Source organism: Hemiscyllium ocellatum, chromosome 1 (assembly GCF_020745735.1).
Source record: "Hemiscyllium ocellatum isolate sHemOce1 chromosome 1, sHemOce1.pat.X.cur, whole genome shotgun sequence".
NCBI classification, from domain to species: Eukaryota; Metazoa; Chordata; class Chondrichthyes; order Orectolobiformes; family Hemiscylliidae; genus Hemiscyllium; species Hemiscyllium ocellatum.
The window spans coordinates 164244952-164271566 of NC_083401.1; the positions used below are offsets into that span (position 1 = coordinate 164244952).

Genomic DNA, 26615 nt, shown 5'->3' on the forward strand with positions numbered 1-26615 from the left:
TTGGGGAGACAGGCTGCCTACTTGCGGAACGTTTCAGAGAACACCTCTGGGACACCCGAACCAACCAACCCAACCACCCCGTGGCTCAACACTTCAACTCCCCCTCCCACTCCACCAAGGACATGCAGGTCCTTGGACTCCTCCATCGCCAGACCATAACAACATGACGGTTTCAGGAAGAGCGCCTCATCTTCCGCCTAGGAACCCTCCAACCACAAGGGATGAACTCAGATTTCTCCAGTTTCTTCATTTCCCCTCCCCCCACCTTGTCTCAGTCAAATCCGTCGAACTCAGCACCACCCTCCTAACCTGCAATCTTCTTCCTGACCTCTCCGCCCCCACCCCACTCCGGCCTATCACCCTCACCTTGACCTCCTTCCACCTATCACATCTCCATCGCCCCTCCTCCCTATCTTAGCCTGCTGGACACACTTTCCTCATTCCTGAAGAAGGGCCTATATCCGAAATGTCAATTCTCCTGCCTCTTGGATGCTGCCTGACCTGCTGCGCTTTTCCAGCAATGCATTTTCAGCTAATTTCAATTTCACCCAATAAGTGTGTAATCGCGTGCTTTCTGTGAAAGGTAGGAACACTTCCTTCAGCTCCTGTTAATATCTTTGTGAAGCTGGGATTTGGTGAACATTTGAAACAAGCTGCTTCTCTTCCTCTTTCACTCTATTTGATGTGAGATAAAAGAGAACCCTGATCTCAGTGTAGGAAACCCCAAGCAATGCAGTCATCCTCCTGACTGCTCAATGACAATCAACTTTTTGTTATATGCAAAATTCTTGGTCACATAGTCCCAGTGTTACCATAAAGGCGTTCTCTTGCATAAATAAGACTTTGCTTTGCAAATAATTTTATCTCTTGTTGCCTAACCAACTGTACTAACTTGTTCCCTTTGACACTTCCCAAAATGCACTGTAGATTTTAGAACTGATAGGTGATTTAGATTTTATTGTCAGGTGTACTCAAGTACAGGAGTACAGTGAAAAGTGTGTAATGTGGGGCATAGTCTGAGAGTTAGGGTCAGACCCTCCAGGGGAGATGTTAAGAAGCGCTTCTATACACAAGGTGGTGGAGGTTTAGAACACACTTCCCCAAATAGTCTTTGACACTAGATCAGTTGTTAATTTTAAATTAGAACTCCTACAGTATGGAAACAGGTACTCCGAAGAGTAACCCACCCGGACCCGTTCCCCTACCCTATATTTACCCCTGACCATACATCCCTGAACACGATGGACAATTTAACATAGCCAATTCACCTAACCTGCTCACCTTTGGACTGTGGGAGGAAACCGGAGCACCCGGAGGAAACCCCCGCAGACACGGGGAGAGTGTGTGGCGTTTGCACAGACGGCCGCCCGAGGCTGGAATCAAACCTGGGACCCTGGTGCTGTGAGGCAGCTGTGCTAACCACTGAGCCACTGTGCTACCCTAAATCTTAGATATTTTTTGTTATGCAAAGGTATTAAGAGATATGGGCCAAATACGGAGCTAGGGCACAGGTCAGCAATGATCTGTGGTGGAACAAACTGGAGGAAGTGAATGGCTTACTCCTGTTCCTGTGTTCCTCTTCATGTTTCTTTTGTAATGCCCACGATAGTTGTCATTTTCCTTTGCAGAAGAACTGGACCACCTGTAGTGTAGGAAAGATTAGTAACATTGGAAATCACACACACCAGAACGATACCAGGTAATAATACAGTCCGTTAGCCATTGGTCTTCTGTGGTACATACTTGATGAGAATGACATCACTATCTTCAGTATTGGTTTCATGGCAATGAGGAATACAAGTATGACCGCCACCATTATGCAGTTCCCTCTTTATCTGCTGGACAATGATAAACTTAATGCTTGTGTCTGTCACTTGTGTTCGGAGTCGGTCACACTGGAGTCATTGTGACACTTTGTAAGAGCTAGTTTGTATTGGCTCCAATGTTCGTTCTCTCCCCCCTCTCCCCTCTCTCCCCCCCTCTCTCTCCCCCTCTCTCTCTCTCTGTGTCTCTCTCTGTGTCTCTCTCTCTCTCTCTCTCTCTCTCTCTCTCTCTCTCTCTCTCTCTCTCTCCCCCCCCCCCCCCCCCCGTCCCTCCCTCCCTCTCCCCCTCTCTCTGTCTCTGTCTCTGTCTCTGTCTCTGTCTCTCTCTCTCTCTCTCTCTCTCTCTCTCTCTCTCTCTCTCTCTCTCTCTCTTCCCCTCTCATCAGCCGTGTCAGTGGCCCATGGCACATCAGAAACTGGAGAAGGCTGCAGCCTACACGTAATAAGCTACAGGTCCCGTTCCTGATCTGGGACTAACTTTTCAAACATACCCCAGACTGACTGTAACTACTCTGCAGTTCTGATAAAAGATTAATTGTTAGCTGTGTTTCTTCCTTGACTGATGCTGTCAGTCCTACTCATATTTCCAGTATTACTGATTTTATCTCTGATTTCAAGCGTCCATGGTGTGTTTTTAATGTATGAATTAAGACAATATATTATCAATGTCCCAAGAGTTACCACGGATCAGATACTTTATAAATACAGTGGCTACAACAGTAGCTCAGAAGCTAGGAATCCTACATGGAATAACTAACCACCTGACTCCCTAAAGTCTGTCCACCATCCGTAAGGCACAGGTCAGGAATGTGATGGAATACTCCCCACTTGCCTGGATGGGGGCAGCTCCAATAATGCTCAAGGAGCTTGATACCATCCAGGATGAAGCAGTCCAGTTGATTGGCATCATGTCCATGAGCAAAAAGTGAGGTCTGCAGATGCTGGAGATCAGAGCTGAAAATGTGTTGCTGGTTAAAGCACAGCAGGTCAGGCAGCATCCAAGGAACAGGAAATTCGACGTTTCAGGCCAGAGCCCTTCTTGATGAAGGGCTCTGGCCCGAAACATCGAATTTCCTGTTCCTTGGATGCTGCCTGACCTGCTGTGCTTTAACCAGCAACACATTTTCAGCATCATGTCCATGAGTATCCACTCCCTCCACCACTGATGTGCAGTAGCAGCAGCAGCAGCACTGTGTACCATCTACACGATGTGCTGCACAAATTCACCAAGGCACCTTCGACCACACAACCATGTCGACCCAGAGAGGAAAGGGCAGCAGATACAGGGGAACATCACCACGTGCAAGTTCCCCACCAAGCCACTGACCACCCTGATTTGGAAATATATCATTGTTCCTTCAGTGTCAAAGTCCAGGAACAACTTCCTAACAGGATTATGGGTCTATCTACAGCATTATGGGCCTATCATGGTTCAGGAAGGCAGCTCACTGATACCCCTCAAGGGCAGCTGTCTGTGGTGTAATTAACAATGCCCACATCCCACAAGAGAAAGGAAAAAAGTAATTAAAAGTTAATGGTTTGTCTGAACTTTGACACGCTCTGAAATAAAACTGAGTAAGATGCACCTTTGGGGCCTATACAATCATGATGTCTACCCAGAAACAAAAGAATATTTTGGTTATTTTTACAAAACTACAGATATTACACCTAGCTGGACAAGGATTTATGAGGAAAGGTTTCTTTCGCGATCCTGAGAAATTACAGTTCTGTTCTCTTGAATGAAAGATGTTGTTTGAATTGTAAAAATATCTCTCCGTTTTAAGCAAGGTAAATGGTTCTCAAAATGCTACTTGCCTGCAAAAGCAAATCCATTTGTCAGTTTTCAGTGATTTTTAACAAAAATCACCTTGTTGTAGGCTGGCCTAGCAAGGTGCAAAGAAAAGTTGTGTTTAATTGGGAGTCCAGGGAATTTCTCAGTGAGATAATGTGGTAGTTGTGTGAATATTTGTTGTTTCTGTCCCCATCCAAGATGCTTGGCTTACATCTTGAATGGAATTAAATGTGGTGCTAATTGAAATTAGAATGAGTTAAAATATTTTTCTTCTTGGTCAAACTTTTCTTGTTACATTCATAAGGGATCAGTTGTGGAAGGATGTGGAAGTTTGGTCAACTTACATTCCTTTGCTAAACCCATACTTTCTATCAGGGAAAATCATGTGCAGAGTTGGCTGGTCCTGGACAAATAAAACAGTAAGGATATTTATTTAGTCTGACAATGTCCTTGGGTTAAGACGAGAAGAAATGAGTTGAACTTTGTGCTCCATAATGCTGACTAATCACTCCTTCTGGAAGTGCGTGTGTATGTTTAGTAATATAAATGCATATGTATAGATTTATATAAATATATGCATTTTTATATATACCTACAAACACTGAGCGAAGGGAGCATCTAACATCTAAATATGGTTTGTTGCATTGAGTTTGGGTTCATAACTGGTTGTGGAGAAAACAAAGTCAAGAACTGACCTTGGACCGAGGCTGCAGAGCAGTGGTAGCAGAAGTTAATATAATGGATAATAAATATATATGATAACCATAAATATACATAGGTTCTGACCTCTCATTACATTAGGTAATGACTAATCTAATGTCTTCATGTGTTCACATCAATGTGGTTATGCAAGTCTTCCAACAGAGATTGTTACAGTTTTAACTGTGCCCACTCTGTGCTATTTATACCCAGTGATGTGCAGCAATGTGTCATTATCACAAGGTTGGCTTCAGGATTCTAAAGCCCTTCTATGCAACAGCTCTGTGATGTCATTGTGGTGGAATATATGAACAGGAGGATGACGTAGTCCTTTGAGATTGTTCTGCTTTTCAGTGGACCATGACTCAAAGTGACCTTAATCTGCAAACCTGATTTTGCTCAATATTCCTTTAGGACTTCTGCTCGACAAATAAAATCTACCAATCTTTATGAATTTGATATGGGGTGGCAGGATGGCTCAGTGGTTAGCACTGCTGCCTTGCAGCGGCAGGGACCCGGGTTCGATTCTGCCCTCTGGTGTCTGGAGTTGGCATGTTGTCTCTGTCACTACTCTCTGGTTTCCCCTCTCAGTGCAAAGATGTGTAGGTTAGGTGGATTGGCTATGGTAACTGCAGGGTTACAGGGATAGGGTGGTGGGATGCTCCTTCTGAGGGTCCATGTAGTTTGAATGGGCCAAATGGCCTGCTTCCACACTCTATGGATTCTATGATTCCATAATATGAGGAAATTAAGGAGTTTAGAAAAAGCCTTGGAGTATATCCATTGCCAACATTTGGAGAAGGCACAGAGGGGGGTGGAATTATATAAGATGGCTCATGGATGACGACACAGACCTGATGCACCAAATTTCAGTAACATTTTGTGTAGTTTCTCTCTCCTTTTCGTCAACAAGAGAAACAAACTGTATTTATGTGGATCTATATTCATGTACAGAAAAACTCCGTGTTACCCATTTCCTAAGCAAGGCTATGGGCTGTGAAAGTGAAGGATTATCAAAGGAGCAATTTTCATTCATAATGATCATGAGTGTCTGACACTTTGTAAAATTTGAAAGTTTTTTTATTATTCAACTATTCTACTGCCTCCAAACTATTGATATATGACTTGCCTTTCATAAGCATATGTTTGTTTGATATTTGTATGATTTAAATGTGTTTTGTTTTTAAATTTTGTTTTGGGAGTTTGGGCATTACTGCTGAGCCCAAGTTTCTTGCCTGTCTCTCATATTCCCGTTGAAGTGGGGGGTGAATTGTTACCTCCGTGTGGTGTAGATGCACCAACGCTGCTGTTTGGGATGAAGTTCCAGAGTTTGACCCAGCAATACTTAAGAATGGTGATTTTTGTAGAAGAATCTGAAAGGAGTATTACTTCACTGAGTGCAATAAGCACCAGTTACTTTCATTTTGTCATGAGGATTTATCAGCATAAACATCGTGCTTGTAGGAGACAGATCTAGGGCTCTGAACAATTGCTGTAATGTAGGTCTTTTTTTAAAAATGTGTGAATGGTTGCAATAATCCCATGAACTTTGTATTCTTTACACAGCAAACTTCTTCTGAGTTATATCAGAAAGATGGATAGATGTCTACCTTAGAGTGGTGCTGGGAAAGCACAGCAGGTCGGGCAGCATCCGAGGAGCAGGAAAATCGACGTTTTGGGCAAAAGCCCTTCATCAGGAATGAGGAAGGAAGTCTCCGGGGTGGGGCTGGGGAGAAGGTAGCAAAGAGTACAATAGGTGAGTGGGGGTGGGGATGGAGGTGATAGGTGTAAGGTGAAAGGGGAAAGATTGAAAAAGGACCTAAGGGGCAATGTTTTCACACAGAGGGTGGTACGTGTAAGGAATGAGCTGCCAGAGGATGTGGTGGACGCTGGTACAAATGCAACATTTGAAAGATGCCTGGATGGGTTTATGAATAGGAAGGGTTTGGAGGGATATGAGCCAAATGGGACTAAATTAGGTTAGAATATCAGGTCAATGTGGATGGGTTGGACCAAGGGATCTGTTTCTGTGCTGTACATCTCGATGACTGAGTGAAGAGGGCCTCCTCAACACTGTCCCAAGTGGCTTGTCTTTTATTCTAAGGCAGTTTAGACCTCACTATCAGGGGCAACATCCTCTCTACATCTACCCTGTCTCTTTAAGAATTTTGCACGTCTCTGTGGGGTGTCTGTCATTCTTCTAAAGCCCAGTGTAGCACAAACACACCCCAACTGAGGGAATCAAAACAACAGAACCTGGAAAGCATGACCGTACGAGTGCTTCGATAAGGGCCTGAGCACTGAAGGCAAGTTTTCATTGCAGACTCAGAGTGAATAATCTGTAGGTCCACGTGGGATACTCTCCAAAGGGTTAGTGCAGACTGGATGGGTCAAATAACCTCTTCGACACTGTAGGGACTCTGTGAATAGTGAGATAAGGCAGTCAGGCACATAAACATTTAATAGCAAGTAGATTTGAGACTGAATGACATAATGGGCAATCAGAACTGAGAGTAATGAAGGGCTTATGCTCGAAACGTCGAATTCTCTATTCCTGAGATGCTGCCTGGCCTGCTGTGCTTTGACCAGCAACACATTTGCAGCAGCAATCAGAACTGAGAGCCAGTTATGGCGCAGTAGTAATGATGTCCTCAAAGGAATGCTTGCATTATTTTGTTAAAACATTAAGCTACTTTGCTATTAATTATAAGTTAATTCATTCCGTTGACACCAGTGACGTCCTGTTCAGTTTCCTGACCAGAGCAGCAGTGTGCAGTTGTGTAAGATTACATGTGGGCTTGCACTTGTACGAATCCAGCCTCTGTTTGTGAGGGCTAATCATTCATTTCTGATAAATTACAGTCAAACTACTGATTGGCTGGGGCCCTTCTCCTTATACTGGCTTGGGAGTGGAATCTGGAGACCTCCGAGAGAAACATAAAAGATTCTTATTCGCTCCGAGCTGTAACATTTTCCCAGGGTGCTGGAGTTTGATCTCCACCTGTGAGGGTAGCAGATTTGGAGGCTTTCTGATTGGATGGATGTAGGTGTTGAATCGTGTCCTGAGCGGGGGCATCGTCTCTCTGCTGTCCTGCCAGCTCAGCGGCCAATGTTCCCCCCCCACCCCTGCCCCCCACCTTCCACCCACCGCTATCTGTGAATGTTTGAGTTTACTGTGATGTTCTCCTGCTGTGGAAGGAGGAAGCATTGGGGGGAGAGCAAGAGCACAATGTTTACATTGTTAGACACACATGGGGATGTCAGGCCCGAGGGCTGATTGTCCATCTACATTAGTTGTAAGAAGAATGTGGGATGGGACAGTTTGGTATTAAAAGCTCCTGAAAGAAAGGTGGTTTAGTGTTGGCAAAGAGCTATATTTGATGAAAAGCAATGATCTGATGTGTGTGCCTGAGATACCGGTGTCAAAGAAGGCCACTTGGAGGTTTCTGCTGTCTCCACTTCTCTTGAGCTCCTACTCTGCTCCAATGCCCATCCATAGCTATCAATAGCTTCAAACCACAGACCTATGTGGAAACAAGGTCTCACCCATAAAGGGTGGCTCCAATAAACACCACCTCACAAAGGCCTTAACTAACTCGCTCAACCAGGAGCACTGTGGTGTACCCTCCGAACATGTGCGTGCCTGCACAAATTCATATTTGTTTGCCTGCTCCAAGATGCTTGTTCGTGGTCCTGACTGATGAATACATGTTCAGATTGAGGTGTACAGTGCTGTTCTCCATCTTCCTTACTGCATCATTCCAGCCCATCATCGGTGAAGTACCCAATGGTGTGAGGCTAACCTCTGGAACAAGCCCATCAACCTGGTTCACCTTTAGCTGCTCCCTGCAAACCAAAGTATTATGCCTGCACCTTCATTGGCTCAACTCCAAACTATTGCTCATGCTTTCAGAGAGTCGCGTGAGAGAATTGGCCTCAGGCTAGACATCAGGAAGGTACGGGTCCTATGCCAGTCTGCCCCCACTGCACTATTCTCTCACCCAAGCACCAAGATCTATGGGTGATGCACGTCGAGTTTCATATCTTGGGAGCCTGCTGTCATTGAGGTTGGGCATTGATGGGATTCGACCATCTCCCGTGTGCTAGTGCAATCTTCAGCCGACTAAAGAACAGAAGGAATGTTTGATGATAAAGATCTTTATCAAATACCAAGCTCAGTGTTATCAACCCTTCCTGTATTTCTAAGAGACGTGGACAATGCACAGGAGACCCCTTCAATCCTTCAGGAAATACCACCACAGCAACTCCAGTGCAAAGCCCTACAAATCCACGGGTGGGATAAGTGCTCCCTGCATTTTGGGCAGTGCGTTCCAGATTCCCACCACCGTGTGGGTGAAAGCGTTATCGCTCCAGACCCTTCGTAAGCTCCTGCCTTTCACCTTAAAATGATTCCCCCCCTCTCCTGCTGAGTTCAGCCATGGTCGTTCTGTTATAATGCATGTTCCGTCAAACTGAGTTCGCTATAACACGATTGACGGATTGGGGACGCTGTTTCTCCAGCACAAACTTTTACAAAAACGTGTTGGCTGTAATGATTATTAGCACCAACACTTTACCTGCTGTTTCTAACGCACAATTTTTCTGTAACGCGGGAGTTGCACAGGGATGCATCCATTGTGTTGACTGTATTTGAACTCTTAGTTGTAATAAGGTCTGGAAGTGAATGGCATTGGAGCAACCCAATTTCTTTTTTAGTGACACCATTTTTTTTATCATGTCTGTAAATTAATTCCATGAATTAATTTTAGGGACCAGGTTAGCCTTTATTTCCTGATTTTTGTCTCATCTATACTGGCTCTGAGACACATGACTAGAATTAAATCCTGTAGGTGAATATAAATTTATTTAGTTCGATTCTAATGATTTACGCTTATATGAGCATTTGTTATTGATGGGAAACTAAAGTAATTTGTTATGTTATTTACATTAGAACTGCAGCCATGACCATAGAAACACTGAACTTAGCAGCAACTGTAGACCACTTGGCACTGAGACCCTGCTCTGACATTCATTGAGGTCACGGCTGATGATGTGGTTAGTGGTTTCAGTTCCACTTTCCTGTCTCTCCCCCGTAACCCTTGACTCACTTCTTCAAAAATCTAACTTGCTTTAGCCTCCATGGTTTTTTGATGTTGAAGCAAATGTGAAACACTAACAACTCTGAGAGGAAAGTAGATTCCCCATTCCTTCTTAAAACTGAGCTTTCCAGTTTTTGAATTATCTGCTAATTGTAGTCTCTTGTGGAAAAAGCATCCTTTCACAGTCGACCCTGTCAAGTCCTCTCGGAATCCCGCCCAGACCTCTCAGGATCTCAAAACGATCAACTCTCGTTCCTCTAAACTCTAATATGTATTGGCTAAGTTTTTTTGGAAACTCTTCATCTCAAGAATGAGTCAAGTGAACCTTCTGTGAACTGTTTGTATTTCAATTCTTTTCCAGTCCAAAACTATAGCAGTATTCCAGATGAGCTCTCACCAAGGCCCTGTGCAGCTGCAGTAAAACCTCCCGACCTGTATATTCCATTATCCTTACAGTAAATGCCAATACTCCATTTACCTTCCCAATCAATTCCTGTTGAGTTAGTGAGAATGTAAATAAACTGCAAAGAAATAACGACTTTGCATCTGTTGTCTTTGTGAGCTTTTGACTTTAGGATGGATGTATTCTACCAAAAATCAGGAACAACCTCATCAATGATAAAACATGTTAAATAAAATGGGAGCTTTGCATCTCTGTAATGTTTTACCTGAGCACAGGGTGTTTTGAAGCACTTTCTGTGAATGAAGTCCTTTTGAAGTCTCATCACTGTTGCAGTGTAGGAGACACGGCAGTTCACCTCCACCAGCAGTAATGGATAACCATGGAGAGAGTTTATTGGATAAGGTTGGTTGAGGGGTCAGTGCTGGCCATGATGCAGAGCACAGCTCCCATTCTCATCAAAGCACTGGGGTGGAATAATTTACACCTGCCCTCAGCAGCAGCCTTGGTTTAATGTCTCATCTGGCAGTACACCTCTCAGTGTGATACCCTTGAGCGTCAACCTGAAGTTCAGTGTGCCAACTGTGGGCTGGACTGGGAAGCTTGTGACTGAGAGCCAGTTGTGGCTCATACTGAGAAGCAGTTGGCACAGGTGGGTGAATAAGAAAAAAATGTCTATCAGGCATCGCATAAAACTTAGAAATTGGGTGAGCTGGAAAAGATACAGGTATACGTTGTGAACATACATAGAAAAAGGCAGGATGACAAAAGGAAGTATGATGTTGACAAAGTAGATATAGACTTTCCTTGTGCAGCAATCTAAACTGAGCCATTCTGGTTTCAGCCAGTGGGGCAGATTTAAAACCGAGGAGGAGGATTTGCTTCTCTCCCAGGGTGGTGAATCTGTGGAATCCACTACTTCAGAGTGCAATGGATGCTGGGGATATTAAATAAATTGAAGAAGGAGATAGATTTTTAATTTGTAATTGAGAGAAGAGTTCTGGAGAGTGGAGCTGAGGCCGAGATGAGATCAGCCATGTTCGAATAAAACAGCAGGGCGGGCACAAGGGGCTGAATGGCCTGCTCCTCCTGGTTCTTGTGTCCTTGCATTAGGATAGGCATTTAAACAAAGTGAAGAATTAAACAACAAAATTAAACTGTCAAGGAATAGGAAATAAAATCCTGCAAACTATAAACAGGGAAAGTCAGAAGAGAGAGAGGGCATAAGCATGTGGTCAAGGCAATGACAGTGAACAGGCAGAAATATTGAATAATGACTTTGCCTTAGGGCTAAGGAGATTAACAGAATGAATGTGACATTAGAGGTCAAGGGAGGTGGGGAGGGAGGGGGGGAGTGGGGAAAAAGCATTTATGATAAAAAGGATAGAAATAATAGATAAACAATAGATAATTGAATTTATGGAAGATAAATCCTGTTGCTTTAGCGTCTGCTGAAATGAGCAAGTGAAGAGGCACTGCTCTTTCAATACAGAGCATTGGTGAAAAAGTAATGGATTCTTTATTTCAAAGATGTAATCAAAAAAAAATCTAGAAACCAAAACCACCATTAAGGAATAGTTAACGTAACAGAACAGAATACCAAACTTAACCAACCATATTGACTTCTTTGAATGTGATGTACGTAGACTGAGCGTTTTAATGTACCGTGCTAAGTGTGAATTTTCCTGAATTATAGAAGATCCTTGATAAGGTAGTAAAATAATCGAATCCTAATGAAGGTTATAGTGTGCTGAGTCCAGGAGCAACTAGCAGAATGAATACTGAGCTGGCTAAAAAAACAGGAAGCTAAGGCAAAGTGTCGAAGGTAGGTACTCCAATTTATGGAAGATGAGAAGTGGTGTTCCACAGGGATCTTTGTTGGCACCAAGTCTGGTTCAATATACTCTGACCATAGTCATCAATCTACTAACGCCTTGTCAAAAAGTCTTTGAAAATCCAAATATACCACCACTACCTCAAGTAGGAACTTTGGTTTTGGAATTTGCACTGACTACTTAATTTCTTTATTTTGAAAGCCAGAATACAATACTTCCCTCGAGGGGTGAAAGATCTGGAATCAGGTCCGACTTGCAACAGAGGTGTGTTGTAACATGTCTGAACAGATTGATTGATTAAAAATATCTATAATATTTTTCTTGCACATCTTTGAGGGAAGATTCCATAATTTTTCCTATCGCCAATGTTAAGTGAACACATTCTTTGTTCCTGAACATATTCTATCTCTCTTTATTAATTACTGGGTTCTTTCAAAGACCGGGGAATAGGAGTGAAACTGAGACCAAGCAGGGGTCTTGACTGAAATCATTTAGGACGTCTTAAAGCTAAAGTTAAATTTACTGTGAGTAGATTAGGCCTTTTACACAGTATTGCAACCAACCTTGTTTATATAGTATTCTTACAGTTATCTGTCCCTACCATGGTAAACCGATGTTTTCTTTGCAGAGTATTTATTTATTCTATCTCCTTTACACAATTAGCAGGACTCTCGCAGGCCTGGCAGCATTTGCTGTCATGTGCCTCTTGAGTCATTCATGTTAACCTGATCATATTTGCTATCACGTGCTGCTTTAGTCATTCACCTTAATCATCCTAACCACCTTCAGTTGCTGCCCTCCACATTAATGAAAAGCAACAGATTAGTTGGCGCAAATAGCATAATTGCATTACAGGGAAAGTTAGGTAAGTGCATGAGAGGGAAGTAACAGAAGAACATGCTGCTTGGTTTATGTGACATAGAATGGGAGAAAGCTTGTGGGCAACATAAACACTGGTGTAAAACACTTGAGATTAATGGCCCGCTCCTCCCCTTCAAATTCGATGTAACTTTGGAAAATGAGTATGCAAGTGTTAATCCTTTGAACAAGTACTGTCACAGGAATACCGCTTTCTCAGTAGGTGGCCTCCTCTTTTTGCTTTTCTCTTTTTTTTCCATTGTCCTCCTGTCTAAAGCCATGGAAAAATATTAACCAATAACTTCAGTAGGAAAAGTATAGGCCATTCCGTTCGATCACCTACCTCAGTGTACTTTCCTGCATTTTCTCCATGTCACTCAAAGTTATTCAGAAATCTATTGATTTCTACCTTTAACCTGCTTAACATTGAACTCCCATGCTCTTGGGTAGAGAATCCTAAAGATTCATCACCCTTTGAAGAAACTCCTCACCATGTCACACTCTGGCCTGTGCCTTACTCTAGATCATGTTCCCTATTTTTAGAGTTACCAGCCAGGACAAAATTCTGATTTTCACCCACCTGTCACACCCTCTAAGAATTTTCGAAGTTCCAATGAGATCACCTCTGATCCTTAAATTCTAGAAAATACAGGCCCAGTTTCCTTAATCACTTCTCATGAGATAATCCTGCCACTGTACCCTCCCTGCTGTGGGAAGAATATCCTTCATTTGATAAGGAGGATAAAACTGTACACAGTACTCCTGGTGCAGTCTCACCAAAGCTCAATATATTTGCAGCCGGACATCTTTACTCTTGTATTCAAATCCCCTTGCAATGAAAGCAAATATATCATTTGCCTTACTGGTTGTTGCAATGTAGCTGCTAGTGACTCATGAACAAGGATCCAGGTTCTTTTTGACAACAGTAGTACTTCAAAAACAAGTCGAACCTTTCACCCTTTAACAAATATTTGGTCATTTTTATCCAATGTGAATAATTTCTTACATTATACTCTTTCTGCCATGTTTTTGCCCAACCTGTTCAAGCTTGCTTGAAGTCGTCTTGTATCTTCCTTACACCTTACATTCCCACCCAATTTTGTCATCAGCAAATTTGGAAATATCGGAAGTGGTCTGTACATCCAAATCATTTTATATAAATTGTGCGCGACTGTGGTCCTTGCCCTGATCCTTGCCTACCCCATTAGTAGCAGTTGGAGAACCTGAGAATCATCTGTTACTACTTAACCCCTGTTTCCAGTTTGTTAACCAGTTCTCCAAACACGCTAGTATATTACCATCAGTCCCATGAGCTCCAGTATTACTCACCACCTGAGTGGGACTTTTGATGAAGTCTTCTGAAAATCCAAATACATGGCATTCACTTGTTCTCTTTCATCTATGCTGCAGATAACATCCTCACAAAATTCCAACAAGTTTATCAAAAAAGGTTTCCCATGATAATATTGCCCAATTATTTTTTAAGCATTCCATTTTCACATCTTCTGTAATAAATTCTAGCATTTTCCCTAACAGAGTAATAGGCCTGTGGTTCTCCATTCTCCCTCTCCCTCCCTTAAATAGTTACATTTCCAACTGTTAGTTTGAAGAACCTTTGAATGTAATTCAAATTTCTATGGATTATAGAAATGTGAATTATACTCATCAATCTATCCATTATCTCTATAGTCACCTCCTTCAACACTGGGGTGCAGCTCATTTGGTCCAGGGATCTATCAACTTTCAAACCAATTAACATTTTGAAAAGGTACCCCTTTACCAAGGCGAATTTCCCCCCGTGCTTGACTTCGTTGACCTTTTTAAGCTTACTTCAGGTTCTCATCACCCGGTCGATCTTGTTGAAACCCTTCTGAACAGCAGTTAAATCCCTCGCTGTGAGAGTATTAGTCCTGGTTGGGGTGTTGAGATGTAACCTGTCCATTTCTTACAGCTCCATCTGTCTTAGTGTCTCTGAAAACTAATGTCTTCCCTCCTACAGCAATTATTCAGCCACATGTTCACGTTTACAGTTCCCCTATTCCTCTGGATATCAGCACATGCCGCACCCTTTCATCTTGGTTTTGAAGTGCTACTACTTCATCACTTTATGAGCTCCCTAAAATCTGCTTTCAGCACCTTCGTGACATTCTTGACCCTGGCACCAGGGAGTCAACATATCATCCTGCAGAAACGCCTGTCTTTTCCCTAAACTAACAAATTCCCCCTCAATATGCTTTTCCATACTTCATACCTCCCTCACTGTCTAACTGAGCCAGATGTAGGGCCACAGGTTGGGTTTTTACTGCACACCACTGAGGAACCGTCCCAAAACGGCCGACTGATTAGTGAGTAAGATAGTGCAGGTGTCCCCAAGACCATCTGCCGGCTTTCGCTAAATTGTTCAGTGTCCACCCATTTCACATTGTTGTGGTGTGACCAGCTCCATAAGCATGCTAACCAGGTGGACCTGTGGATGTACCTCCGTGACCCTGGCTGTTCCTGGAGGTTTGAATCCCACAACTCAAGGTTGCACAGCTGGTGGTACTTGCTGCTGATGTCTTCCTCCAGCACAGATTGTATGACAGTGATTTCCCACGTGTCACAGGCTGTACGTTCCACTTGGCTGAGCTGCCCTGTCATATCATAACTTGACATATTTATTTTAAGTGGAGTAGCTCAACAGTTACTCAGCAACCAGTTCCTTCTGATAAATCAAAGTAGAAGCGAATATCAGAGGTTGTAACAAAAAAAAGGAAAAATCCCCACATTCCCCCCACTTTGTGTGAAACCCCCAATCGCCAAACTGTGACAGATGTCGCACTGAAATGTCAGTTTAACTGCAAAGAGAACAAACAGTGTAGTAGGGAGATTGCACACTGGTTACTTTATGAACTAATAGGCTTCTGATCGGTCAAGCTTGTTTATCTGTGTCAGAGGCTAGAAGAAACTTATTTTCTTTTCTTAACCAACTTTGAGCATTAATTGTAAATAGTAAGTACTCCCTACTCCCAATAACCTGCAGGGATATGGGAAAAATCCATGGGGAAAGTAACTATGGGTTATTGAGAAAGTGGGTTCAGCAGTATTATCAGTGCTGTACAGGTAGTTCTGGGGTAATGCACATTTCAGTAATCTTGTAAATAAATTCTGTTTTGTTTAAAACAAAGTGGTTTGACCAGCTGTATTGCTCCTGGAATATCCACTTTACACCTGCTTAAAACATCTAGCAAAGTTAGGATCTGGGCTACCTTCTTGAAATGTTTTGAGGGGGGAGTCTGGCCTGGTCCATGACAATTGTTACAAATCTCAGTGAGGTTTGTGTTTCAGAACTAGGATGTGATCTTTTCCCCTTCAGTACCTCTATTCACCGAGTTCCTGATATCAGCCTGACCTTATAGAAAGAGAATGTTAATCGTCTTTTGCTGGTGTCCCAGCAGCTGATTTGAGGAAAGTGTGGACAGTGGTTAGAGAGCAATCCAAGAGGAATGCTGTGTGGAATGGCAGGGAATTCTAATGATGCAAAAGGTAAGATCAAAGAGATTGGAATAAACAACCAAACCTGAGAGTTGACTTTCTGTGTTTTGTGTGTATCAGTCAAAATATATGCAATCAGAACTGCCAGAGTAGGAACTAGGTTATTCCTATTCCCACCCACTATACGCCAAGTTATCAAGCAAAGCTTTGTCCTGGTGAGACATAGGGCCATCCATGGTGTAATGACTAAAGATCAACATCGACATAAGTAATTATAAAATATATGCGGAGTTTAGTTCAGAATAAAAAAAACGTTTGTGCTGAATAGAGTTTCATTAATACAAACTCAAGAAGTTGTACTACTACTTTGAGATTTATTTCTTTCAAATGTTGCTTATACCAGGAAAAAAACCAGTTGCTATTATTGTAACGATGCTTTCCGTTTTACTGCATTCATGCGATTTCTACACAATGAAGAAAATCCTTTTTGATTGTATTTGTGATGTTGAATGCTGCAGCTCCTGGACGTTAATTACTAACTTTAACAACACTCATCGTTGATCAGAATTGCCAGTTGCTGCTGAAGCACATGATTGTTTGCTTATATATAATAAGGTGCCTATTCCTGACTCACATTTTATTGTGTTCAGACTACTTTATGCTGGGCTGCTGGAGTTTAATCAATTACTGTTTATTCCTGTGCACAATACATTGAAAAACAATGCACGGTTATAATTGCTTGAAATACGTTATGCAAGTGTTGGAATTTAACAGTGACTGGAAGAAAACTCACTTTATTACACATTTGTCATGAGCCCAGGGAGGTTTCAAGCAGTTGTTAATGTGACCCTGAAACACTGCTCAACATTGTTACTGGGTTGGAAACAATCCTTTAACTTGGCTTGAATTCAGCTATTAGGATCTGGGTCCAGCATACCAGATGGTATTCTGGTTGATCAGAGAAGGAACATATTTGACCTTAGAATAGAATTGACATATCTCTGCCAACACAATCCTCTACTGTTTTCTAAATCCCATATCAGAAGGGTAACACTCCCAACACTGTTGGAGAGGAAAAGTGTGTTTATATGCAAACTTGTGTGAGAAAAAATACACAAGGCAATATGTAAATATAATTGAAAGAAATCTCGCCATGACTGTATATTTTGACATGGACAGTGATGATCAGCAGCAGTTTGATCGTGAACATTAAGGTACGACTCGACAATTAATTTTCTAAGTCTGAGAATCTCAGCATGGTGATGGTGGGACAGGTGAGAAGGTTGAATTTTCACCAGGCGTGAGTGATTTGACCACTTCCCTTTTTAATGTGCTACGCGGAGCTGTATTTCTAACACAGTATTCACATTTAGCAGGAGAGATGCTCCATCACAATGTGAAGTCAGAAAATGGCGCTTCTGATCTCTGTGTGCTTTCAGTTTTTCGCCAAATTCACTTGGTTAATAAACAGAATCAAGGAATGTGACTGAGATTTTTGTTTGTTCCTTCACTTTTCTGTCAAGCTTGGGACAGTAATACTTGAGACTACCACAGAACCATCAGGCAACGGACGTGCCTGCATTTTATAAGCTATAGGAGTGGCAGTAGAAGTGGGTCATTCAGCCGATCAAGTCTCTCCTTCTTGAATGAATAGATGCTATGCACAAATGAATGCCTTGAAAATGTACCATTTGTCAGCCTTTTCTTGCTAGTTTGTTTGAAGTGTCTGTTTTTGATACATTCTGTACTTTGAAAGTTGAAAACATTTGAGTCCATTTCTTGGAGGAATGTAGATCTCTTGCCAGTTTGCGTTCTGAAAATATTATTCCAGTCATTATGGTTATTTGGAGACTTAGAAAATATTGCTGACTTTGCTTGGCTTTCAAAAAATGTTGATTCAGCCAAAGTGCATCGTGTGAAGCAGTGGGGAAGAGGGGCCACAGAGTTAATGACTATTCTTACTATCGAGCCATTTCCGCACTCTCTGAATAAAGTATAAAACATTGACCCTTCAGGAAGGATCAGAGGATGATAAACTATTCCATTTGCAGTCATTTCAGTGGAATGGAGGAGGAGTGTTTTCTTTTGCACTCCCAAATTCTCCCACAATAAGGCAATGAATACAAAAAGCTAGTCCTCTCCCGTCAATTCTATTCGTACAAAACTAGTAGCTAATTTCCTGTGGGTTTCTATTTTGCACCTACAGAATTAATAAAACAAAAAGATACTTCACAACCTGAAGACTGTAGTTTTAGGGGGTTTGAAGGTGGTTAATTCCCAGGCCCAGATGAAATGTATCCCAAGCTGCTGTGGGAGGCAATGGAGGAGATTGCAAGAGCTCTGACATGAATTTTCGAATCCTCTCTGGCTACAGATGGAGTGTCAGAGGGCTGAAGGTTGGCTAATGTGATTCCATTACTCAACAAAGGTGGTTCAGGCTCCATCGGGGAACTCCAGGCCAGTGTGCCTAACATCAGTGATAGGGAATCTATTGGAAAACACTCTGAGGGACAAACTCCGTTTATAATTGGAGAGACACAAATTAATTAATGATGGTATATCTTTATTAGAGAGAGATCATGTCTAACAAATCTGATTGTGTCTTTTGAAGAAGTGACTATATGTGTAGATGAAGGGAGGCAGTGGATTTAACTCGCATGTATCTCCATAAGCTTTTAACAAGGTCTGGCATAGCAGACTAGTTAAGAAGCTAAGACCCCATGGGATCCAGGGCAATTTGGTGAAATGGATTCAAAATTGGCTTCGTGGCAGGAAGGAGTGTGTGATGGCCAGAAGGTGACTGGAAACCTGTGTCCAATGGGACACTACAGGGATCAATGCTGGGTCCCTTTTTGCTTGTTGTCTACATTAATTATCTAGACATGAATGTAGGAAATATGAGCAGATGATGTGCAATTTGATGTGGTAAATAGTGTAGAGGAAATCCTTAAGATGATGATGTAGGCAGACTGATCAGATGGGCTGAACTGTTGCAAATGGAATTTAATTATCAGAAATGTATGGTGATGCATTTTGGGAGGACAACATTGCAGCAGAGTTTTGGATGCAGGTTTGCTCATTGAGCTGGAAGGTTCATTTTTAGACGTTTCGTCAGACAAACCGCATCCAGAAACCCCAGCCACTCTCCCTTCCCTCAAAGACATCTCAGAAATGACTGCCAGAGTACTCAGACCCCTTGGCATCATGGTAGCCCACTAACCCACCAACACACTAAAACAGCAGCTAATGAACTTGAACAACAACAAGCAAAATTAATGTCATTTACAAAATACCTTGCAAGAACTGTAACAAACACTATATTGGACAAACAGGCAGAAAACTAGCCACCAGGATACATGAGCATCAACTAGCCACAAAAAGACATGACCCTCTCTCACTAGTATCCACACATACAGATGAGGAAGGACACCACTTTGATTGGGACAATGCATCCATCCTAGGACAAGCCAAACAGAGACGCACACGAGAATTCCTAGAAGCATGGTATTCTAACTGGAACTCTATCAACAAACACATTTACCATCCCCTGAGAAAAAGACTTACGGGATAAATTTAAGGCCAACAGTGGTAAGTTGAGAAGGTATTTTCCCTTAGAAAGATTGTATCTAGTAGGCATCTGTATCTCAATGCATGCATTTAGTGTTTCTGCCTCTATCATCTTAACATTTTAAATCACTCCGATAGACCCTTGAAATAGCATAATCTATAAGACTATGATCCACAGGCTATTAAGTAGAATTAGGTTAGGGCACATTTTTAGCCAGTGTGGACTCCATGGGCTGAAAGACATTTATACCAGAAAAAAATACCAATGATTCCTTGTCAGATACTTGTTTGATGTGATATGTTATGACATGGGCTAAACCCTCCCACTTAATTTAAACCAGCAACACAGAAAAGATTTATATTGTGCAGTAATCTGTGAAAACTCGAGAGGCCAAGAACTAATTAAAGTAAAAATTTACAACCTTATTTCTAAAAGTATAGCAGAGAATAATTAACTAACAGCTATTTACAACTCCTTCCTCTAACCTATCTTTTACTTTCCCTTCTATAAGACTAGTCCGATAAAATCCCCGATTAAGACTTAGCAAATATTCAAACTTCGAAACCAGTCAGCTGTTGAATCTTCTCTTTATATCTTCCTCTGTCGTCTTTTCTTCTTAGGGATTTCTGTTTCCCAGGTTACTGATTGAGAAAGATGCTTTTTGAGAGAGCTATTTTCCGGACAGTCTTCAGATGCTGGTGGATTGGCAGTTCTCCTTCCGACTGTTCAATATTTGCTGGTCTTATACCGGCAAGCCATCAGATTGTGTCATTGGCTTTTAAACGTGTCAATATTGTAAATTCAGACTAGATTGGAGTTTGATATTTTTCAGGGTAAAAATTAAACTGATTATCCTAATTTGAATTTGTCTTGTCATCTCCAGGCGACCAACTAATGGAGCTGTTTGACCAAATGTTACATTATATCTTGTTCAGAAGACTTGGTGCTGTGTCAGGTAGATTAGGTTAGATTCCCTAAGTGTAGAAACAGGCCCTTCAGCCCAACCAGTCCATACTGACCCTTCGAAACCCAAACCATTCCGTCTGACTGATTCACCTAACACTGTGGGCAATTTAGCATGGCCCATTTACCTGACCTGCACATCTTTGGACTGTGGGAGGAAATCGGAGCACCCGGAGGAAACCCACGCAGACAGTTGCCCGAGGCTGGAATTGAACCTGGGACCCTGGTGCTGTGCGGCAGCAGTGCTAACCACTGAGCCACCGGATAGTTCTGCTAGCTTTTAACTCTTAAAGGTGCAGTACATTCACATGTTTATAATAGATAGGTCTCTATAGTAATTCCCCTCATACTATTTCTGACAAGAGAATCCGTTGGTAGCATCATCAATGCAATAGGTTTCACTTAATTTCCCAATCCTGGATTTTCTGTAACAACTAATTCATTTCTGTGAAGTAATGATGAGTCCATGGAAAAGTAGCAACTGTGTGACTATTCCACCATCACTATCAGTAAACTGCAGTCAGCATCAAATTTCAGAAACTTTAATTCACATCTTGCCTAAATTGCCAGCAAATCATAAATAAACAATAGGAAAATAAAGTATACAAACAAAGAAACCCAGTCAGCGCCTGCTTTATTTGTGGTGTTCCACAAGTGAAGATACTGATGTGTGACCGATGTGTTTATTTTTCTTCCACTTGTCAATTAATCTAGCCTTGAATCATACAGTGCTCATGGCAGAAAAGGACGCCATTCGGCCCATAGTGTCTGTGCTGGCTTGCTCCATGAGTAACTCGGTTCCTCCCAGGCTCCATTTTCTGCCCCCCACAGTTCTACAAATCTTGTCTGTTTAGGTACGTATCGAATTCCCTGAATCTGCCTGTCTCATACTCACAAGCAATAAAGTCTTGCACGTAACCACGTTATTTTTGTTTTGCCAATCAGTTGAAAATCAATGCCCAGTGATGTTTGCCTTTTCCACCATTGGCAATAACTGTTGCTGAGTCCCTCTGTTCCTGAGATTCTGAGAACTTCTTTCAAAGGTGCTCCTCCCGTTTTCTTTAGTTCTGTTTTGACAGTAGCTGTTATAAAACATGATGACAAAGGGTCACTAAAGATTGACTTGGAGAACTCGGACAATCTCAGTGATAGTCCCAGGAAATTTTGACTGTTGGCACTTCCGAATTTGACAAGTGGCAATGTTACTTTTTAGGTTCTTTTGTCTGAAACCCTCAAGCTGTGCACAGTCTCCAGCTAAGAGGGTGTATATATTTAAAATGCTCTCGGCCTTTGAGGAGACCTGTGATATGTTTATCCTTTTGCGAAATGTGCAAAAACAGTCCAAAAGACGCAGGTCAGGCTCATGTTGAGCAGCTTGACTGGACCCACCACCTACCCCCACCCTCTCGCCGTAACCTTGCATTTATCATGGTTAATCTAACTAGCCTACACAAGATGCATGGTTCTTGAGTTCTCATTTCTTTTGCCTTTACAAAGCAATTAAAGCAAAATTCTGTGCAACGTGACCCAGCTACCTCGATTTACTGTCTGCAAGTTAAATGCAAATTCAATAAGCAAGAATGACTTTTTAAATTAAATCCATTTACTAATGTTAAGATTTAAGGCATGCTTCCTTTGTTAGTTTACAGAAGGAGTTGCTTAGTTGAAATAAACATACAATTAATATTTTAGCTCTTCCAGCCAAATTGGCAACTTCACTTGTAATATGATATGAACTACATTAGTTGGGCACAACAGAGGCTTCAGTGGGTGAACAGCACGGTGGCACAGTGGTTAGCACTGCTGCCTCACAGCGCCAGAGACTGTCTGTGTGGAGTTTGCACATTCTCCCCGTGTCTGCGTGGGTTTCCTCCAGGTGCTCCGGTTTCCTCCCACAGTCCAAAGATGTGCGGGTTAGGTGAATTAGCTATATTGCCAGTAGCGTGAGGTGAAGAGGTAAATGTAGGGGAATGGGTGGGTTGCGCTTCGCTGGGTCGGTGTAGACTTGTTGGGCCGAGGGGCCTGTTTCCCCACTAAGTAATCTAATCCAAAGCTCACTTCTGGTGAAGGTACAACAACATAGCAGCTCCGAGGGAACTCTGGACTAGTGTGTATTTGTGGACTGCCACTTTAAGAGTCCAGTCATGTGATCTTTGTGATGCCATCACTGGTTATTTTGGAGGGAAACTGCTCAATCCATCTTGGTGCCTGTAGAATGAGCGTCTCCTTCAGTAAACGCTGTGTTGACCAATGTTCTGACCTCTTATCCTCCTTGAAATGTAACAGTGATGACCTTACAAATTTGGACTGCTGGTGTGAAGTGTTGTTAGACTAGAGTCTGGGTGTGCACTGTTCTTACCATTCCACCTTCTAAAATGAACAGAGAGAAAATCTTTTGGGGTAGAAGTGACCTGTACAAGAAGGACGGATTGCACCTAAATTGGAAGGAGACTAATAAACTGGCAGGGAAATTTACTAGAACTGCTTGGGAGGATTTAAACTAGTAAGGTGGGGGGGTGAGGAAAGAGATCGATCTGAGACTGGTACAGTTGAGAACAGAAGTGAGTCAAACAGTCAGGGTTTGCAGGGACAAGGTAGGACTAATGAATTAAACTGCATTTATTTCAATGCAAGGGGCCTAACAGAGAAGGCAGATGAACTCAGGGCATGGTTAGGAACATGGGACTGGGATAGCATAGCAATTACAGAAACATGGCTCAGGGATGGGCAGGACTGGCAGCTTAATGTTCCAGGATACAAATGCTACAGGAAGGATAGAAAGGGAGGCAAGAGAGGAGGGGGAGTGGCATTTTTGACAAGGGATAGCATTACAGCTGTGCTGAGGGAGGATATTCCCAGAAATACATCCAGGGAAGTACCTTGGATGGAACTGAGAAATAGGAAAGGGATGATCACCTTATTGGGATTGTATTATAGACCCCCCCCCCCCCCCCCCCCCCCCCAATAGTCAGAGGGAAATTGAGAAACAAACTTGTAAGGAGGTCACAGCTATCTGTAAGAATAATAGGGTAGTTATGGTAGGGGATTTCAACTTTCCAAACATTGATTGGGACTGCCATAGTGTTAAAGGTTTAGATGGAGAGGAATTTGTTAAGTGTGTGCAAGACAATTTTCTGATTCAGTATGTGGATGTACCTACTAGAGAAGGGGCAAAACTTGACCTACTCTTGGGGAAATAAGGCAGGGCAGGTGACTGAGGTGTCAGTGGGGAAGCACTTTGGGGCCAGCGACCATAATTCTATTCGTTTTAAAATAGTGATGGAAAAGGATAGACCAGATCTAAAAGAAGGTCAATTTTGACGGTATTAGGCAAGAACTTTCGGAAGCTGATTGGGGGCAGATGTTCGCAGGTAAAGGGACGGCTGGAAAATGGGAAGCCTTCAGAAATGAGATAACAAGAATCCAGAGAAAGTATATTCCTGTCAGGGTGAAAGGGAAGGCTGGTAGGTATAGGGAATGCTGGATGACGAAAGAAATTGAGGGTTTGGTTAAGAAAAAGAAGGAAGCATATGTCAGGTATAGACAGAATAGATCGAGGGAATCCTTAGAAGAGTATAAAGGAAGTCGGACTATACTTAAGAGGGAAATCAGGAGGGCAAAACGGGGACATGAGATAGCTTTAGCAAATAGAATTAAGGAGAATCCAAAGGGGTTTTACAAACCTATTAAGGGCAAAAGGGTAACTAGGGAGAGAATAGGGCCCCTCAAAGATCAGCAAGGCGGCCTTTGTGTGGAGCCACAGAAAATGGAGATACGAAATGAATATTTTGCATCTGTATTTACTGTGGAAAAGGATATGGCAGATATAGACTGTAGGGAAATAGATGGTGACAACTTGCAAAATGTCCATATTACAGAGGAGGAAGTGCTGGATGTCTTGAAACGGTTAAAAGTGGATAAATCCCCACGACCTGATCAGGTGTACTCGAGAACTCTGTGGGAAGCTAGAGAAGTGATTGCTGGGCCTCTCGCTGAGATATTTGTATCATCGATAGTCACAGATGAGGTGCCGGAAGACCTGGAGGTTGGCAAACATGAAGGACGGTAAAGACAAGCCAGGGAACTATAGACCGGTGAGCCTGACATCAGTGGTGGGCAAGTTGTTGGAGGGAATCCTGAGGGACAGGATGTTCATGTATTTGGAAAGGCAAGGACTGATTCGGGATAGTCAACATGGTTTTGTGCGTGGGAAATCATGTCTCGCAAACTTGATTGACTTTTTTGAAGAAATAACAAAGAGGATTGATGAGGGCAGAGCAGTAGATGTGATCTATATGGACTTCAGTGAAGCGTTCGACAAAGTTCCTCATGGGAGCCTGGTTAGCAAGGTTAGATCTCATGGAATACAGGGAGAACTAGCCATTTGGATACAGAACTGGCTCAAAGGTAGAAGACAGAGGGTGGTGGTGGAGAGTTGTTTTTCAGATTGGAGGCCTGTGACCAGTGGAGTGCCACAAGGATTGGTGCTGGGCCCTCTACTTTTTGTCATTTACATAAATGATTTGGATGTGAGCATAAGACGTACAGTTAGTAAGTTTGCAGATGACACCAAAATTGGAGGTGTAGTGGACAGCGAAGAGGGTTACTTCAGATTACAACAGGATCTTGATGAGATGGGCCAATGGGCTGAGAAGTGGCAGATGGAGTTTAATTCAGATAAATGCAAGGTGCTGCATTTTGCGAAATCAAATTTTAGCAGGACTTATACACTTAATGGTAAGGTCCTAGGGAGTGTTGCTGAACAAAGAGACCTTGGAGTGCAGGTTCATAGCTCCTTGAAAGTGGAGTCGCAGGTAGATAGGATAGTGAAGAAGGTGTTTGGTATGCTTTCCTTTATTGGTCAGAGTCTTGAGTACAGGATTGGGAGGTCATGTTGCGGCTGTACAGGACATTGGTTAGGCCACTGTTGGAATATTGCGTGCAGTTCTGGTCTCCTTCCTATTGGAAAGATGTTGTGAAACTTGAAAGGGTTCAGAAAAAATTTACAAGGATGTTGCCAGGGTTGGAGGATTTGAGCTACAGGGAAAGGCTGAACAGGCTGGGGCTGTTTTCCCAGGAGCGTCGAAGGCTGAGGGGTGACCTGATAAAGTTTTACAAAATTATGAGGGGCATGGATAGGATAAATAGACAAAGTCTTTTCCCTGGGGATGGGGGGGTCCAGAACTAGAGGGCATAGGTTTAAGGTGAGAGGGGAAAGATATAAAAGAGACCTAAGGGGCAACGTTTTCACACAGAGGGTGGTACGTGTATGGAATGAGCTGCCAGAGGATGTGGTGGAGGCTGGTACAATTACAACATTTAAGAGGCATTTGGATGGATATATGAAAAGGAAGGGTTTGGAGGGATATGGGCCAGGTGCTGGCAGGTGGGATTAGATTGGGTTGGGATATCTGGTCGGCATGGACGGGTTGGACCGAAGGGTCTGTGTCCATGCTGTACATCTCTGACTCTCTGACTCTAAAATCATGTGGTGAGTGAGCTTTGGCTGCTGATGTCCACAGCTGGAACACTTGTTTGTAAAATGATCCCCTGTCATAGAGTCATACAACATGGAAACAGACCCTTCAGTCCAACCAGTCCGTGCTGACCATAATCCCAAACTAAACTAGTCCCAGCTGCCTGGGTGTGGCCTCTAACCCTCCAAACATTTCTTATTCATGTACTTATCCAAATACCTTTTTAAAATTTTTTTTATTTCAAAAATATATTTTATTCATAAATACTTTGATCTACACAACTGGACATGCCGTACATAGGTAAACATTCCATTTCTTTGCATACCGAAACAGAGTAATCATTCCTATTTACAGGTCGGTATGATTATATTTTGAGCTGAAGTGCCAGCAGAGCCCAAATGACTGCAGGGCCCCCTGTTCTTCTTTCGACAGGCAGATGTTACACGGTGGTCTTTCCCCACCACCCCTTGGCAGCAGCTGCCACAAGCTTCAGCGCGTCCCTCAACACGTAGTCCTGGACCTTGGAATGTGCCAGTCTGCAACACTCAGTCAGGGTCAACTCCTTCAGCTGGGAGATCAACAGGTTTCGGACCGCCCAGAGAGTGTCAAATATCTTTTAAATGTTGT

The 26615-nt window shown here is 42.6% G+C and overlaps 1 protein-coding gene across 3 annotated transcripts in view; it reads left to right on the forward strand.

Annotated features, from left to right (window-relative positions):
• Window positions 1-26615, forward strand: part of fhip1aa (FHF complex subunit HOOK interacting protein 1Aa) — a 194431-nt gene that overhangs the window by 16567 nt on the left and 151249 nt on the right. Inside the window, exon 1 of one of the 3 annotated variants that reach the window (XM_060827452.1) lies at window positions 21345-21365. The exons of the other annotated variants lie outside the window; for them this stretch is intronic. The gene's annotated coding sequence lies outside the window, so the exon portion shown is untranslated. Of the gene's footprint in view, window positions 1-21344; window positions 21366-26615 lie in introns of those variants that run through there. 3 annotated transcript variants of the gene reach the window in all.